The following is a 15,167-nucleotide window of genomic DNA, read 5'->3' as shown; positions in this document are numbered from 1 at the left end:
CCTGTAATCGTAGCAGTTTGGGAGGTGGAGGCAGGTGGATTGCCTGAGCTCAGGAGTTTGAGACCAGCCTGAGTAACACGGTGAAACCCCCTCTCTATTAAAATTCAAACAGATTAGCCTGGCTTTGTGGCATTCACCTGTAGTCCCAGCTACTCTCTTCAACAAGCAGAACCCGAGGAAACATGGGTGAGGTTACTTTAAGGCTTGGAGACTTCTCAGCTAAAGGAAGTGGGCCAGGGAAGGGCTAGGTGCTCTGACATGCCAAATATAGTCTGCTTGGCCACTGAGGAAGAGAGATTTGTTGCTAGCAACAAGTACTTAGAACGTGTGTGATTTGGCATGTCTCGAACTGTGAAGTAGATGCAATGCAGGCAAAAAATCGATGATGCTGTGGGGAGGGGCTGTGTAGGGTGTTAATCGCCATCTGCAGTGCCTGGAGGTGGGGTGGGGAGAAGTGAAGAATCTCTTCCTTTTTAATAGATTTTCAAGATGGGAAAATCATATTGCAACCAGCAGGCATTTGGAAACAATTGTGCCGAAGGCAGAAAGTATACCTAGCGTTAAGCTGAAAAAACTGGACGCTCCCAGCAAACTCACTTGGCAGATTTCTGGATGTCAGAAGAAAACGCCAGAGGATTTCACTCGGCTTTGACCCCTTACTGCTTCCAGCCACGTACCCTGGGCAGTAGAACAAAGGAACAGACGGCAGAGTCGCTTAAGAGGAGTAAGTACCAACGGCTGTGCGACTTCAAATCGCCACCTAAGATTACTTCTTTGATTTCTGGAAAAGTAGGCCAAAGGAAGATGTCAGGTGGGATGGGGATGGGGGTGGGGGAGGAAGAGGTAAGCCTGAGTCACGACCCCATAGGCATGTGGTGAAGCAAACTCCGCAGCACTGTTTATCAGTTACAGTAGAAGGCACACTTGTGAAATCTTTGAGAATCATAAATGTTGTTCCCTACAATCATACCTGAAAAAGTAGGTACATCTTGAATCTTTCCTTTAATTCTGCCGGGGACAAAATGACAGTACAAATGTTAAGTTAAAAGTGCAAATCAGCATAGAATCATAGATCCAAAAGTTGAAAAGACTTTTGACTAAATCCTAGAAGAAAAATGAATGTAAAATTACAGATAGAAAACCTTAGGCTCATATGTTATTTCTTAAAACTCTAGAACTTGGAGCTGTTACCCTTATTCAACCATTAAATTGATCAGCACTTTCTGTTGAGTTAAACTGAACCTAGGGTGTTTTTGCCACTTGCCCACCTTCATCTTGGTCTGGGTTATTTCTTTTCCTTTGTTGTAACTATGTTTTTCTTTTTAATTGTGGAAAAATACACATAAAAATAATATTTTAAACATTTTTAAGTGTGCAATTCAATGCATTTAGTACATTTGCAATGTCGTGTGACTATCCCCACTTCCTCAAATAGTTCCGGAGAAACAGAATTGTTAAAGACAGAGGCCAGGTACTGTGGCTTATGCCTGTAATCCCATCACTTTGTGAGGCCAAGGTAGGAGGATCGCCTGAGCCCAGGAGTTTGAGAGCAGCCTGGGCGACATAGTGAGACCGCATCTCTACCAATAATAATAATAATAATAATAATAGTAATTAGCCAGGCGTAGGGTAATATGTCTGTGGTCCCAGCTACTTAGGAGGCTAAGGTGAGAAAATTGCTTAAGCCCGGGCAGTTGAAGCTGCAGTGAGCCGTGATAGCACCACTGCACTACAGCCTGGGCAATAGAATGAGACCCTGTCTCAAAAAAGTTAAATTAAATTAAAAAGAAAAAAAAAAGAACGTTAAGGATGGGTTTTCTGAATTGATTCTGCGGTTTCAGGAATTGGCTCTCTAATCTGATTAGATTTAAAGATGCTGATGATTTTCTTTTTAGTGGTATGAGAGCACTGGTGGTCCATGCAGTGATCTGGCAATAGAGATATGTAAAATACCACCATCGGATACTCCTTAGCAACCTCTTATAAGAAGCAAGGAGCTGGGGGCTGGTATATGCTTTTGAACACTTTTTTGCAAACTAACAAGTATAATGAGATTGGCTGGCTGATCCAAATGTCTCTGGACAAAGTGAGGAAAGAAAAATATGAGCTTGGGGATTTGAATCTTCAGCTTAAGCACCTTGTACAAGACCTGAAATCTTCTATGTGTGCCCTGAAAGACCGTTACTGCTTTTAGCAGCAGGGCTAGGATTGCTGAAAATCAAATACAGGGTCTTATTCTGAGATGGGCTGAATTGCTGCACAGGTTAAACTCGCAGCCTCGCAGGATGTCTGAGGTTGAAGTAAGGAAGAGAGGCACTTAGACAGTTGAAATGGAGACATGTGGGAAGACCTGATGAAACTGGGAAAATTCAGTCCCTGGATTCCGATAAATATTTGCCAGTAGAAGAGGCCTCTCTACTCTTTCTACCTTCCCACTCCCAGTGGTAGTGGCCTCTTCACCCCCTCACCTCCCAACTGGTGGGATTAAGCCCGCATTGCCCTATTAAAGCTGTAATGGCCTCCTCTGTGGTAGATGCCATGCTAGACAGTGATTCTCCTTAAGACCCATTTCTACCACCCCTCTTCCCTTCTAGACCTACAACTTGATCCAAGTCCTAGAAGGCTCCTACAGGTAAGGTACAAAATGCAATTCACCAGGAAGTATACTGCAGTTTAAAAGAACTGCTGGAGTTTTCTAATGTGTACAGACAGAAATCTGGAGAACATGTGTGGGAGTGGATGTTGAGCATGCAGGATAATGGCAGAAGGAACATAAAGTTGGATTAGGTGGAATTCATTGATACGGGCTCACTAAGCAGAGATTATGTATTTAACATTGCAGCTCAGGCAGTTAGAAAGGGCTCTAATTGTTTGAGCTATACTCGTTTGTTGGTTTTCTCCAAGTCTCCAGTTGAAATTTGATTCCCAATGTTGGAGATGGGGTACAGTAGGAGTGGGGTCAGCAGACAGATCTCTCAGGAGTGACTTGTGCCATTCTTGCAAGAGTGAGTGAATTCTTGCTCTGTTTGTTCCTACAAGAACTGGTTGTTTAAAGGAGCCCAGTACCTCCCTCCCCACCACCTTCCTTTCTTGCCATGTGATCTCTGCATACACCAGCTCCCCTTCACCTTTTGCCATGCGCACCTGTTGCCCTCAGTAGATGCAGATGCCGGCATCATGCTTCTTATACAGCCTACATAACCGTGAGCCAAATAAACCTCCTTTCTTTATGAAGTATCCAGCCTTAGATATTACTTCATAGCAACACAAAGGGACTAAATTTGGTTGGCTGAAACATAGACCAAAAGGTGGCTGATATTGAGTGAGTTCAGAATGCTAGAATTGCCTTGGTTTAATATAGAGGAAGAGATTCAAAGGCTTAGGGAGATTGAAATGTTAGAGTGGATTTGTCATTTAGTATCTTCTCACTCACCCAGGGAGAGTACAGAAGACATATTTTTCACCACAATTGTGATAAATAAATTTGTGATGGAATCCCTGGTGTCTTTGAAAAGCTCTGAGATTACTCTTCTTTGTAGGCAAGATCTTACAGTGGGATCTGCAGTCACTGAACTGGGAAACCTAAATACAATGGAATGACTGGATCCTGGGGTGGCAGCTCTCAACCACCAAAGGCAAAGTGAGTGTGGTTACCTTAAGGGGCAGTAGAGTCAAAGCTGCAGTCAGAATAGCCTGGCTTACCTAGATGGTAGCATGAGCTAGTTGATCCTGATGTTTTCAGAAGTGCAACAGATAGAAAGCCTACTAGATTCTTAGTTGACCTGTGTAAACAGCAAAGTTCTAGTGAGCAAAAGTCTAACTTGAATCATAAAAGTAGGGAATCATGGCCCCTAAATGGATTCCCAGACTTAAGCCAGTTTACAGAGCCAGAACCCCTTGAATGAAGAGGAAGCTAGGACCCTGGTACATTGCCAATATTTTGTACTTCTGCTTCTCCCCCAACCCTCCCCAAAGGGACCTACAGCCTTTTACCAGGGTCAATGTGCCTTGAGGAAAAGGAAGTAATCAGATCTTTTGGGTACTACCAGACAAAGGCTCTGAACTGACATGGAATCCAGGAGACAGGGAACATCATTGTGGTCCACTAGCCAGAGAAGGGGTTTATGGAGGTAAGATTACTTATGGAGTTTTAGCTCAGGAGTTATGGAGTTTTAACCCAGTGGGGTTAAACCCATTCCATGGTTATCTCTCCAGGTCTGGAATGCATAATTGGAATAGGTACACTCAGCAGCTGGCAGAATCCCCATCTGTGTTATCTAATCTGTGGAGTAAGGACTATTATAGTGAGAAGGGCCAAGAGGAGGCCACTAGAACTGCCCCTATGTAGGAAAATAGTAAGCCAAAGGCAAAGCTGCATCCCTGAAGGGATTTCAGAGATTTGAAAAACGGAGGGGTGGTGATTTCCACCATATCCCCATTCCGCTTGCCTGTTAGGTCTATGTAGAAGACAGTTGGATCTTGCAGAATCACAGTGAATTCTCATAAGCTTAGCCAGGTGGTGACTCCACTTGCAGCTGCTGTACCAGATGTGGTTTCATTGCTTGCACAAATTAACATATTGTCTGAAACCTGATATGCAACTATTGATCTGACAAATGCCTTTTTCTTCATGTCTGTCGATAAAGACTACCAACAGCAGTTTGCGTTCACCGCAAGGCCAGCAATACACCTTTACTGTTCTATCTCAGGGGTATGCCAACTCTCTCCAGCACTATACCATAATCTACTTCATGGGGTCTCAACTCCCTTCACAAGATATTATGTTGGTCCATTTGAACGAGGACGTTATGTTGATTGGACCCAATGAGCAAGAAGTAGTAACTACTTTAGACCTATTGATTAGAAATTCGCATGTAAGAAGGTGGGAAATAAATTCAACAAACTTCAGGGGCCTTCACCTTAGTCAAAGTTGTAGATATCTAATGTTGTGAAGCTTATTGAGATGAGATATCCCTTCTAAGGGAAGGCTACGTTATTTCATCTGGCCCCTCCTACAACCAAAAAAGCAGCACAATGCCTACTGGGCTTCTTCAGATTTTAGAGGCAACATATTCTTCATTTGGGTGTGTTACTGTGATCCAAAAAGCTGCTACTATTGAGTGGGCCCCAGAGCAAGAGAAGGCTCTTGCTCTGGAATAGTGGGCCAGACTTCTGTGCAAGCTCCTCTGCTGCTTGGGCCATAAGATCCAACAGGGCCAAGTAATGGTTCTTGGAGTGTCAGTGGCAGATAGGGATGCTGTTTGGAGCCTTTGTCAGGTCTCTATAGGTGAACTTCAGTGCAGCCCTTTGGATTTGGGAGCAAAGCCCTGCCATTCGTCACAGATAACTACTCTCCTTTTGAGAAAGAGTTTTTGACCTGCTTGCTGAGCCTTAGTGAAGACTAAATGCTTAACTATGGGTTACCATGTTACCACGCAACCTGAGCTGCCCATCATGAACTGGGTGTTTTCTTACCCAGCAAGTTATAACACCAGGCGTGCATAACAGCACTCCATCATCAAATGGAAGTGATTTGACCGATTGGGACCAGACAGGCCCTGTAGGCACAAGTGAGTTACATGAAGAAGTGACGCACATGTTCATGGTTCCCACTCTTGCTACACTGCCTTCTCTCTCCCAGTCTCATGAAGAGTTTCCTATGATCAGTGACAGAGGAAGAGAAAACTCAAGCCAGGTTTACAGATGGTTCTGCACGATAGACAGGCACCACCTGAAGGCAGACGGCTGCAGCACTACTGCCCCTTTCTGGGGTATCTCTGCAGGATGGTGGGGAAAGTGATTCCTCCCAGAGGGCAGAACTTTGAGTAGTGCACCTTGTTGTTCACTTTGCTTGGAAAGAGAAATGGATTGACATTTGCTTACATTCATTTGTGAGCTGGGGTCAGTGTTTTGCCTGGATGGTTGGGGATGTAGAAGGAGCTTGATTGGAAAATTGGTGACAAAGAAATCTGGGGAAGAGGTATGTAGATAGACCTCTTTCTCTGAATGGGAAAGAAATCAAGATAATTGTGTCCCATGTGAATGTTCACCAAAAGGTGACCTCAGCAGAGGGCGGTTTTAATAGTCAAGTGGAGAGAATGACCCATTCTGTAGATACCAGTTAGCCTCTTTCCCCAGCCATCCCTGTCGTCGCCCAGTGAGTTTATGAACAAAGTGGCCATTGTGGCAGGGATGAAGATTATGGCTTGGCCCAGCAACATGGACTTCCCACTCACCAGTGCTGACCTGGCTTTGGCCACTGCCAAGTGCCCAATCTGCTAGCCACAGAGACCAGTGTTGAGTCCCTGACATGGCAACATTCCCCTGATGATCAACCAGCTACCTGTTTGTAGGCTGGTTACATTGGACCACTTCTATCAGGGAAGGGGCAGCCTCTTGTCCTTACTGGAATAGACACTTACTCTGATATGAGTTTGCCTTCCCTGCCTGCAGTGCTTCTGCCAAAGCCACCACTCATGAACTCACAGAATGCCTTATCCACCATCATGGTATTCCACACAGCATTGCTTTTGACCAAAGAACTTCCACAGCAAATGAAGTGTGACAGTAGACTCATGCTCATGGAATTCACGGGTCTTGCCATGTTCCCCATCATCCTGAAGCAGCTGGCTTGATAGAACAGTGAAAGGGCCTTTTGAAGACTCAGTCTAGTGCCAGCTAAGCAGCACTGCCTCGCAGGGTTAGAACAAGGTTCTCTATAAGACTGTATATGCTCTGAATCAGTGTCTGATTTATGATGCTGTTTCTCTCATAGCCAGAAACCCACAGGGCCAGGAATCAAGGGGTTGAAATGGGAGTTCTACCACTCACCATTTCTCCTGGTTTCCCACTAATAAATTTTGCATTTTGTTCCCATGACTGGGAACCTGGGCTCTACTGGCCCACAGATCTTAGTTCCAGAGGGAAGAACGCTTCCACTGAGAGACACAGCAATGCTTCCATTGAACTGGAAGTTAAGACTGCCATGTAGCCACTTTGGACTCCTCATTCCTCTGAATCAATAGGCAAAGAAGGGAGTTACTGTGCTGGCCAGGGTGACTGTCTGACTTCCAAGGGGAAATTGGACTACTACCCCACAACAGAGCTAAGGAAGAGTATTTCTGGACTTCAGGAGATCCTTTAGGAGACCTCTTAATATTACCATGCCCTGTGATTAAGGGCAATGGAAAGCAATCACAACTCAAGCCAGGAAGGACAGTGGCTCAGACTCTTTAGAAATGAAGGTTTGTGACCAGCGGACGCACTTGCTGAAGGCAAGGAAAACACGGAATGAGTGGTAGAAGAAAGAGGTTATAACCACCAGCTATTACCACCTGACCAGTTACAGAAGTGAAGTTACTGTCATTGCTGAGTGTTCCCCCTTTTCCACTGTGTGTGCACGTGCAATGCCATTTATATTATGAGGACCCTGAATCCCAGGCCATGAGTTTCATTTCAGAAGTAAGACTGAAAAACACCAATGCAACATCACAACCCCTCAATACCTCTCTCACCTTCCAGGCAACTCCTGAAATTCCTTTAGTAGGAGACAAAAGTTATTTTCTCATCATTGAATATCAAACTGGTGAGAGATAAAAAGAAATACTTGTAGAGGAAAAGTACCTGGGAAAATGATTAGTCTACAAACTAATAAAGCATACACATTGAAACAGGATTCATTTTATACTATCAAGTTAATTGAAAAAGATCCTAACATTTAAGTTGCTGGTTGGGTTGTGTAAACTTTTTGAAAGCAATCAAAATTGATTAGCTTCTTTGATAAGCCATGTTAAATGCTTATTAAAAACCACAAAAGCACTCACATCACTGTTAACGGTGCTCAGCCAGTGACCACCAGAAACACACACACACCAAGCTAGGTTTAATGCTTACAAGGAACTAGAGAGCTGCTCAGCAGGGACTTAGAAAGGCCTTGTGATAGGATTTTGGCTCATATTATGTGTTTAGGGGGAAGATTTAAGGAAGCAGGGCCTTGTTCTGCTTTGGATGATGTCAGGAAGTGAGAGTGATTCTGTGACTAAATCTAATCTAGAAGGCAAAGAGACTAGAGCAAGGCTAAAGCTTAAAGTTGGCAAGGAAGCTGTGGCAGCCATTCATTTATCCGGGATAGGAAGATGCTTGGCTCACTTTTGTGGTTTGTGCGTTTGTCTGGATTCAGGCACGATTGTAGAGTGGCCTTGTTCTTGTCCTGACCCTTCATGGCCTCAGAGTGGCCATGTCAGATGTTAGAGTTCTGTGAAATTGTTTGTGTTCAGCAGGAGAACACATGGGCTAGCTGTGAGGGCCAGGCTGGCTCTTCATGTCAAAGGCTGCTTTTCTCTTCCTAACCTTTCACCCCCAATGCTGTGTGTATTCGTCTCCTTGGGCTACCATAACAAAATGCTACAGACCAAGCAGCTTAACCAACAGACTATTTTCTCACAGTTCTGGGGGCTGTAAGTCCAAGATCAAGGCATTGCAGATTTGATTTCTCCTGAGGCCTCTTTCCTTGGTTTGTAGACGGCCACCTTCCCTCTGATCTTCAAGTGGCTTTTCTTCCATGTACTTGGAAGAAGAGAGAGATCTCTGCTGCCTCTTTCTCTGTTTTTAAGAACACCAGTCATATGGACTGAGGCAGCACTCTTATGACATGATTTAACCTTAATTGCCTCTCTTACATCCCTATTCCCAAGTAACAGGGATTTAAGGCTTCAACGTCTGAATTTTGGCACAATTCAGTCCATGGTACTGTGGATCGGTCCCAGATTTCTGGAGAGATCTTTCACAGAGGGTTAAAAAGAATGCATATGTTGATGCTGGTACTATATTCCATAGTAAAACTTAGAAATAGGCAGAATGGAAAAAAGCTGAATGGAAAAAGCAGGTGAAGGCTCAGAGAACAAATGGGCTTAGGGCTACTCACATGGTAGTAGGGTGGTGGGTTAATTGGTAAATGTTTTTAATTATTAATTTTTTATGTTGCATGATATTGCTTTTGCAGCAATAACCACGCAAATACCTATAGAAAAGTTGATAAAGGGACTTAAACTTTTTCACCCCTTGGAGTAAGTGAACACTAGCAAGTGCTCTGTCAGCGTGGTTTGGTGTACTGTAGAAAGCAATCAGGAGGGGATCAACATGGCACTGGAAGTGGGAAGGGAACCCACTGCAGCAGTAGCATTAGCAAAAGCCCAGAAAAGGACAGCTTGGGAAGAACCTGGCACACCCCCCTCTTCTGATTTAGCCTGCTGTGGGTTCTGCTGTACAGCCTATGATGACCCAGATCATTTCCTGGATTCTGCCTTCAGAACTGAGCTGAGCCCCTGTGTGATGCTGCCACAGTGCCCCAAAACAGATGGGAAGGAAGCATAATTGAAGAAGTAATCCCCCGTAATGGCCGCCCTCCCCGCCCCCGATATTAGAGCAAACATTCCCATAGGTATAAGATGATGAATGAGAGATTCTTTTGTCTGGTTTCGTCACTGCCCTCATAACTATTCCTTCAGTCTTTTACCTGGAAGAATTGCCCCCAGCTGAAGTAATAGGTGGAGTAGACCCTTGATTTAGATTGTAGGTCTTGAAGTGCTCAGGCGCCCTAAGCATGTGGCCCATACCCATTTTAGGACAGATTGTTATGGCGGTGAGCCTACTGTAACCTTCATTGGCAAAGCAGAGTCCATTGCTGCTATCTGAGCCAAACCTTATAAATAGATCTTATAAACAGGATAGAGTCTCCAATCTCTTATAACAACCAACTTCCCCTAATCTTTATGGCGAGCCTAAGTGCCGGCACAGCCCCATAACCCTGAGCCACTCAGACCTCCCCACGATGCTGGTCTCCCACCCGACTCCGTCAAGCCGGGTCCTCTGGAGGTTAAGGGAATTTATTCTGAAATGAAATGGCAACTGGAAAAAGCTTTTATTTTCATATGGGAAAAAACCTCATGAAGCATTTTTTCTCCTGCTTAGTGTTCATAACAGCAGCCTGGAATGCTTTCTGCAACCAATTTGTAGATGTTCTTATAAAACACATCTCTCTCCTTGATCTGATTTTTCCCCCCTGCGCTTTTGTTCTCCTTAAACCTTTCAGCACAGCAGCATTCAAGATGTTCACTTGAATGACATCTAAAGAAATGCCACCCCATTAATGTGGAGTCATCCCATCCACGGGCTGTGCATCACTCCTTTAATTGGGATGGCTTGGTTCCCTCCCAGATGTTCCCTTTCAGCAGATACCATTGTGTTTTAAAACTTTGGGTAAGTACAGCTCTGTAAACCTAGAGATCTGTTGGCTCCAGCCAGCTCCTGCTCCTAATGTAATAGCTTCATTGTTTAGTAATCGCCCTATTCACAAAGCAAAGGGATCCGTGTCGCCAAAGACATCTATTCAAAGCACCTTCTCTGTGCTGGATAAACACTGGCAGAAGCAGCTACCAAGCGAACCAAAACACTCACAGGGAACTCGGCCACACGTTTGGCCAGGCTGCTTTTCAATTCTCAAATGGGACTGTTCTTCAGAAATGTCTTCACCTTTTCTTTGGCAACCAATCAGCCTGCAGGCAGAGTCTTTTGCTTTGCTCGTGAAATCCTCGCTAAATGCTGAAGAAAAGAATTTGTCAGAAAATTTTGTGGGCAAGTGTCTGCAGCGTAGAAATGAGGCGAAGGGCCTCAGATGAGATGCCGACCGCTGGGGAGCAGGCTGCACATGCTCTCCCCGAGAAGGACGGGGGAGAGATAAATGTCCCTAAGCCCACCCCCAAAAAATTCAGAACAATTTCTGGGAGGGCTGTGGGAGAGACTCAACAGCGGCCACACAATGTAGAAAGAGGGAGAGAGCTTCTTAGATTGTTTTGAGGATGTTCGCTGGAGCTTAGACCCTGAGGTTCCGAGCCAGTGGGAGCCTGGTGAATGTGGGAGCCCAGATTTCTCTGGTTCTTGCGTACACCTGCTAATGCAGAAGCACACCCTCTCTGAAAAGTCCTCCCTCCTGTGCGGGTGTTTCTGAAACTCCCTGGGAAATCTACTTGGAGGGTAAAGAGCTTGAACCAAGCCTGACTGATCTGCACTTACATTCGAGGCGGATCTGAGAGCCTAGCACTGCCCAGTCATCATACTGAAGGCTTCAGCAGACCACGCAGTAGGCGCATGCCGCTTTGCTGCCTCCTCATTTCTCCTCGGTCCGGTCCTGACCCTGCAGGCCCCAGGAGTGCAAGCCAGAATCTTGGGAGAGGGCAGAAGTGAACAAGAGAAAAAGCAGAGGGAAAGTTTTAAAATAATTGCCATAAGTGGTATAAATATAGAATATCCCATGTGTGTATAAATACATATTATATAGGTATATATAAATCATTTGTGTGTGTATATATATATATATACCTATATAATATATATTTACATGTGTATGTGTGTGTGCATGTATATATGTGTTGAAGGGATGACTGCTTTTTGTGTGTGTGTGACAGTTTTGCTCTTATTGCCCAGACTGAAGTGCAGTGGTGTGATCTCAGCTCACTGCAACCTCTGCCTCCCAGGTTCAAGTGATTCTCCTGCCTCAGCCTCTCAAGTAGCTGGGATTACAGGCATGTGGTACCACACCTGGCTAATTTTGTATGTTTAGTAGAGACAGGGTTTCTCCCATATTGGTCAGGCTGGTCTTGAACTCCTGACCTCAGGTGATCTGCCCACCTCGGCCTCCCTAAGTGCTGGAATTACAGGCGTGAGTCACAGTGCCCAGTTGGGATGACTGCTTTGACATAAAGATTGTTTAGAGGTGAAAATATTTAAAATCTTATCTGAACTTTCCTTATCTGACTAAAGCAGAGCCTTTCAAAAATACAGCTGCTATTAACCCTGCTCTGAGGGGGTTTCCTGTGAATTCCAGGAAGTAGACAAATTGCTCCTTCCCATTAGCACCAAAAAAAAAACCAAAAACCTCACAGCACCTTACACGTTTTCCCATTGAATCCCTAAATTCCTGCTGCTCCCTTTTTTGTTATATTGGTATAAAGTGAGCATCCTTAACCCAAAATCCAAACTGCTCTAAAAATCAAAAAGTTTTTGAGCACTGACAGGATGCCTCACGTGGAAAACCCCACACACATATATGGACGGAACACAAACTTCGTTTAGGTGCGAAATTCTTTTTAAAACTGTATGAAGCTATCATCGGTCTATGGGTAGGAGATGCATGTAAAACATAAATGAATTTTGTTTAGACATAGGGCCTGAGATTCCCGAGATATCTCATTATGCACATGCAAACATTCCAAAATCTGAAAAAATCCAAAATATGAAACACTTCTAAGTCCCGAGTATTTCAAATAAGGGATATTCAGCCTGTATGTAAACGTTTATCACTGGGTATTTAGTGGGGTGTTCAGTGAGTTACTCATTAGTGACATCAAATGCACATGGGAATAAACCTTCTCTTTTTTTCTTCTAATCTGTCTATTGCCAGTTAATTTGAGGCCCCCAAGCATTTGAACCTAAGTGAATAGGCAAAAAGTCTTCCTCCCAATAGTTTAGATATATATATATATACACACACACATATGCACACACGTGTATATTCTGTGGACAGTTCCTACAGGTATAGAACAGGAAATATATATTCTGGCCACCTGTCCCAAGGGTACCTTCATCTCCTCCATCCTAACCCACAGTTGCAAACCACCACTCAGAGTAGGTCTCTTTCCATCGGGGTCTGCTTCTGTCAGGTGGGCATCAGCTGTGCCCATCCGGTCTGCTGGGCACTCACATCTTCCAGCTGAGGCCCATGGCCCTCGGGTCTCCAGAGCTGCTGAGCTGCCTATAGTTGGGAGCCTCTACTTCTTGTGATGTTTTGTTGATATATTTTTAAAGCTTCGAGCTTGCACACTAATGTTTTCTAGGGCTTTAATGGAACACCACTTCTATTGTTTTGTTTTGTTTTCCTTCCCTTTAAACATTTTCCCTTCTCCCCATGGGGATTACACCTGCATCTGCCAGGGCTACTGGGGAGCCATTCCCCATCCAGAGCCTACTAGCTCCCTCAGGCCTCTGCGCTGGTCTTGTTAGTGCTATTTGCCCAGCCTCAGAACACTGCCTGGCACCTGGCCCAGGTCCACAACCCCTATCCATAATTCTAAACTCCCCAGACCTCTGAAAACACTGAATTTTTCATAACCACCTTGGTGGCAAAACATGAAGTGAAGTAAGGCTACATTTATCCCACTTAGCGTGAATATTCATCTATTCGGCTGAGACGGGACTGCGGAAATACCGTGTTTGATCTTTAAAGTGTTGCCTCCAACCCCTCCAGGGATGTTATATAATATTTGGTTTATGCATCACGTTGCCTTTCTGAAATCTGAAAATTTCTGAATTCTAAAATACATCTGGTCTCAAGGGCTTCTGATATGTGCTTCTGGGCTTAGGCACATGTCAACAAATATGCTGAAGGCATTTCTGAATCTCTCCTTCTTTCCCACCTCCAGGGCTCTGTTAGGAGTTCGAGGTGTGTGGCTCCTTCCTCTCTGATAAGAACCATCCCCCAGTCTCCAGACAAATAGGTGTAAGTATCTTTTCCTCATCTATCCCAGGCTTATGGCTTATATCCCTAAACACAAGACAGATTAACAAGGGTAAAGCCTACATATTTCTTTAATATAAATTTTATATGACATGGAAACTTCAAAAATGAAGATCCACCCCACCCCACCCCAACGTAAACAGAGAAACCTGTGTATTTTCACGCTCAGGGTTGATGAAAGCGTGATGGGACAAAGGGGATATGACGTCATGGTAATGAATTGGGGGGGAAACTTAGCAAGGCCTGTGTGTTCAGATTCTTCTTGGTGTTTCTGTGTCTTCCTTACTTTTCTCTGGGAATAGGGAGGGCATCCGTCACATGAGGTCTTATGACCTGCTACAAGGGAGAAGGGAGAAGGCAAGGTGAAAGTGGCCTTCCTGCTTCTGTTCTTTTCCAAAATGCCATGGTGCTATATTTTATTGTATTATTTATTTATTTTGAGATGGAGTTTCACTCTTGTTGCCCAGGCAGGAGTGCAATGGCATGATCTCGGCTCACCGCAACCTCCGCCTCCTGAGTTCAAGCGATTCTCCTACCTCAACTCCCAGAGTGGCTGGGACTACAGGCATTCACCACCACGCCAAGCCAATTTTTTTTGTATTTTTAGTAGACATGAGGTTTCTCCATGTTGGTCAGGCTGGTCTTGAACTCCCAACCTCAGGTGATCTGCTCACTTTGGCCTCCCAAAGTGCTGGGATTACAGGCATGAACCACTGGCCCAGGGTGCTGTATTTTAAGGTAGTGTGTCCTGAACCCCATCAACCTAGGCCTGCCCAGGTTCACTATGACCACAGGGGATGGTCCACACATGAAATAAAGCCAGGTCCCAAGTACACATGGGAGTTTCATAAAAAGAAATCCACCCTTAATATCACATTAGGAAAAAATAAGATAGACAGAATATTTTCAAATCTGAGCTGGCATTCAGGTCTAGTCAGTTAGCAGAAAAAAGTTTTTTTTTTTTTTTTTTGAGATGGAGTTTCGCTCTTGTTACCCAGGCCGGAGTGCAATGGCGCGATCTCGGCTCACCGCAACCTCCGCCTTCTGGGTTCAAGGCAATTCTCCTGCCTCCGCCTCCTGAGTAGCTGGGATTACAGGCGTGCGCCACCATGCCCAGCTAATTTTTTGTATTTTTAGTAGAGACAGGGTTTCACCATGTTGACCAGGATGGTCTCGATCTCTTGACCTCGTGATCCACCCGCCTCGGCCTCCCAAAGTGCTGGGATTACAGGCATAAGCCACTGCACCCGGTCACAGAAAAAAGTGTTTTTGAAGAAATGTAATCTAGTAGCAGTCATTTATAGACCTGCTGAATACAGACATTTATCTACAATTCGGTCATACCGAATCAGCTTCAGATGGGGGTTCTAGAATCCTACTGTTGTTAATATTTTAATCTCCTTCTCTTTTTCCTCCTCACTCTTCTGCCCAAGGTCCTGAGTCTACTCTCCTGGTATCCCAAAGGGATGTGGTTAGGTTTATTCTGCAGCTGAAGAAGCTCATGCTTCATAGCCTGTGGCTAACACAAGCCTCTTCTGAGCTCTGCACCTCCTTTTGTGTTTGAATTTGTGAGTTCTACTCCTTCACAATGACCTCC

At 44.6% G+C, this 15,167-nt stretch overlaps 1 protein-coding gene and 1 long non-coding RNA gene across 15 annotated transcripts in view; one reads left to right on the top strand and one right to left on the bottom strand.

Moving 5' to 3' along the window:
* Positions 1-15,167, bottom strand: part of LOC128931702 (uncharacterized) — a 664,375-nt gene that overhangs the window by 32,440 nt on the left and 616,768 nt on the right. For 5 of the 10 annotated variants that reach the window (XR_013533737.1, XR_013533722.1, XR_013533723.1 and 2 more), the window contains 2 exons: positions 11,071-11,220; positions 598-10,599 (listed from right to left, as the gene is read on the bottom strand). The exons of 3 other annotated variants lie outside the window; for them this stretch is intronic. The gene's annotated coding sequence lies outside the window, so the exon portion shown is untranslated. Of the gene's footprint in view, positions 1-597; positions 11,221-15,167 lie in introns of all 10 variants that reach the window. 2 more of the 10 variants (XR_013533725.1, XR_013533720.1) reach the window with 2 other exon arrangements.
* LOC103787341 (uncharacterized) overlaps positions 283-15,167 on the top strand; it is a 32,663-nt gene continuing 17,778 nt past the window's right edge. For 4 of the 5 annotated variants that reach the window (XR_013533742.1, XR_013533746.1, XR_013533745.1 and 1 more), the window contains exons 1-3: positions 283-724; positions 13,476-13,552; positions 15,004-15,138. This is a non-coding gene — a long non-coding RNA (uncharacterized LOC103787341). The remainder of the gene's footprint in view (positions 725-13,475; positions 13,553-15,003; positions 15,139-15,167) is intronic. The other variant, XR_013533743.1, reaches the window with a different exon arrangement.

Source organism: Callithrix jacchus, chromosome 4 (genome assembly GCF_049354715.1).
Source record: "Callithrix jacchus isolate 240 chromosome 4, calJac240_pri, whole genome shotgun sequence".
NCBI classification, from domain to species: Eukaryota; Metazoa; Chordata; class Mammalia; order Primates; family Cebidae; genus Callithrix; species Callithrix jacchus.
The sequence above is the reverse complement of the archived record's forward strand: the minus strand, read 5'-3'. Positions and strand labels throughout refer to the sequence as shown.